Source organism: Sapajus apella, unplaced genomic scaffold (assembly GCF_009761245.1).
Source record: "Sapajus apella isolate SASKATOON/1434 unplaced genomic scaffold, GSC_monkey_1.0 scaffold27, whole genome shotgun sequence".
NCBI lineage: Eukaryota > Metazoa > Chordata > Mammalia > Primates > Cebidae > Sapajus > Sapajus apella.
In genome coordinates, this window is record NW_022436967.1 from 11104274 (window position 1) to 11107777 (window position 3504).

Genomic DNA, 3504 nt, shown 5'->3' on the forward strand with positions numbered 1-3504 from the left:
ATATTAATATATCTTTTAGAGAAGGGGTCTCTCTGTTATCCAGCAATCTTCTCACTTCAACCACCCCCAGCATACACCACTGCACTTGTTTCTGTGGTGATTTTTGTTTGTTTTGTTGAAAAGGAAAAAAAAAATCTGTCTTCTAAACCAGGCTCTTCTTCTATAATGCAACCCACTGTATGTGCCCATGTTATCACACTCTATTTGTGCTGCCTTGTAAGAATTAGGCCTCAGGGAATAGGCACAAAATTACCGATACCCAGGCTGCTGCTATTTTTTTAAAAAATAAATTGTTCTTCACCATTGGTCCTGCAGTTTTATGTATGCTACCAAAAGTTGGGTATTTGACAACTTTACCAGCATCAATGAGACTGTGTCAGGCTGAGTTACCTTGCAAGTAGGGCAAAATCCAAGACTCTTCAAAGTTCTTGATGGGTTTACAGATAAAATAGATTTTGTCGATAGATTTCCTGATCATTCTTCAATTTCTTGAATAACACTGCTTGGTTAAATTAGTATTTTTATTATTTTTTCTTTATTTATTTTTGAGATTGAGTCTTGCTCTGTTGCCCAGGCAGGAGTGCAGTGGTGCAACCTCGGCTCCCTGCAACCTCCCTCTCCCTCAAGCAATTCTCCTGCCTCAGCCTCCAGAGTACCTGGGACTACAGGCATGTGCCACCACACCTGACTAATTTTTTGGTTTTTTTTTTTTTTAGTAGAGATGGGATTTCACCATGTTGGCCAGGCTGCTCTCGAACTCCTGACCTCAAGTGATCCAGCCGCCTTGGCCTCCCAAAGTGCTGGAATTACAGGTGTGACCCACCATAATTAGTATTTTTAAACATTGTTAGATTCTTCTTGTTAAGGCTTGGTTTAGAAGTTTTTCACTGTATTTTTATTTTTAAGTGAGGTTGGTCCGTAGTTTAATCTTTGCCAGACTTTTTTTTTTGGCATAAATGTGGATTGTTTTTGGCCTTTCAAATTAATTAACTTTTTGTGTGTGTGTGTCCTGGGATGATTTAAAAATTGGACTCTTCTCTTGAATTTCAACATAATTCAGCTATAAAGCCAACTCAGTGCTTCGTACTACAATGCAACTCTTATGTTATCTACCCAGAGTTAGTGCAGACTCCACATTTTGAGGACACAGTCCCAAGACTGCCCGCACTTCAGACACCTGTTGGAAGCTCAGGTGTTCTCAGGCTACCTGCACTCCTTACCAGTTGGCTTCTGGTGGAGGGGGGAGGGGGAGTGGGGAAGGTACCCACTACTCTCTCAGGTTTGATAATTTTCTAGATTGACTCACAGACCTCAAGAAAGTGCTATACTTACAACAACAGTTTTATTATAAAGAATATAAATCAGGACCAGCCGAGTGAAGAGATGCATAGGCTGAGGTCTGGGAGGGTCCCAAACATTAAGCTTCTGTGTTATCAAGATGTATCACCCTCCTGGCACATTAGTTTGTGTCACCAATGAGAAACCTGAAATTTAGTGTCCAGTTTTCATTGGGGTTTTATTACATAGACAAAATTGATTAAATCACTGGTCACAAGATCGAACTCAATTTCTAGCCCCCCTCTCCTCCCTGAAGGTTGGGCTGAGTTCATCTTTTAAAAAGCCCCAACTCGCTAATCATATGGTGTGCCTTTCCATTATGGCCAGCCCACAACCTGAAACTATCTAGTGGCCCACAATGGGTCACCTTGCTAGCATAAATTCAGACTTGGTGTCAAGGGCACACCATGAATAACGGACAATCCTGTTCCTTGGAAAACTCCAAGAGTTTAGAAGTTTACTGTCAGGAACCTAAGAAAAATACCAAATTTGTTACATACAACAGTGTTTATTTAAAAGTTGGATTGCTAGTCAATTATGCATTTTCTTTTGTAGTGTCCAGTGCTTGAAATTTCCATTTCCTTTTTGGTCATTGTTGGCAGTTCATGTTTTGTCAGGAACTCCTTTTCTTTAGTTTTTGAAATTTACTGTCATATATTAGAACAATTCATCTTTTTGAGTCTCTCTTCTGTGATTCTTTTCTCATTTCTAATCTTTTCTGCTAAAAGGAAGCATATTGATCATAGTGTTTTTGTTTTATATTTATTATTGTTACTGTCACTAATTTGTTTTACCCTTACTGATTGCATATTTCTGTTCTTTTCCTAATTTTTATATTTCATTTTTTATGTTTAAATACCTGCTGGCAGGAATCAAATTTTTTAAGATGAGCACTTATTCCTTTTTTCATCCTTTTACTCTAAAAGCAAACTTATTTAAGACTATAATTTTCCTCAGTACTATTTTCGTGTACTCCATTGGCTTAAATATGAAGTATTCTTCTCATTAATTTACAGTTAGCAATTTCCTATATATTTTTTCTGATATATTCCTTTTATTTCTAGTTTTCAAGCTTTTGAGATTTATTGGCTTTTAATTAGAGGATGTAGCCAAAAATATTCCTCTCTTGGCCACATACATGATCAAGTTTTGTAAGCATTCATGGACATATGAAAACAAATGTAAATGTTTTCACAAATGCTTGAGGAGTAGAATAATTCAAATATTGTTTTTTTAAAAAAAACTTCAATAGGTTTATGGGGAACAGGTAGTGGTTGCTTATGTGGATAAGTTCTTTAGTGGTGATTTCGGAGATTTTGGTGCACCCATCACCTGAGCAGTGTACACTGTACCCAATGTGTAGTCTTTTATCCCTCACCAATCCCACCCTTTCCCCTGAGTCCCCAAAATCCATAAGTCTATTGTATCATTCTTATGCCTTTGTACCCTCATAGCTTAGCTCTTACTTATAAGTGAGAACATTTGATGTTTAGTTTTCCTTTCCTGAGTTATTTCACTTAGAATAATGGTCTCCAATTCCATCCAGGTTGTTGCAAATGCCATTATTTTGTTACTTTTTATGGCTGAATAGTATTCATTCCATGGTATGTATATAATTTCCTATATTTACTCACAGACTATACTTGCAACAACAGCTTTATTATGGTTTACAGATAAAATAGATTTTGTTGATAGAATGCATGCACTCACACACACAAAACAGTTTTATTATGGTTTAAAGATAAAATAGATTTTGTTGATATATATATATGTATATCTCACATTTTCTTTATCCACTTATTGGTTGATGGGCATTTGGGCTGGTTCCATATTTTTGCAGTTGCAAATTGTGCTGCTATAAACATGCATGCACAAGTACCTTTTTCATAAAATGACTTTTCCTCTGGGTAGATACCCAGGAGTGGAATTGCTAGATCAAATGGTAGATCTACTTTTAGTTCTTTAAGGAATCTCCACACTGTTTTCCATAATGGTTGTACTGGTTTACATTCCCACCAGCATTGTAAAAGTGTTTTCTTTTCACCACACCTATGCCAACAATTAAAAAAATGTTTTTGGCGCATGCCTGTAGTCCCAGCTACTCGGGAGGCTGAGGCAGGAGAATTGCTTGAACCCAGAAGACGGAGGTTGCGGTGAGCCGATATC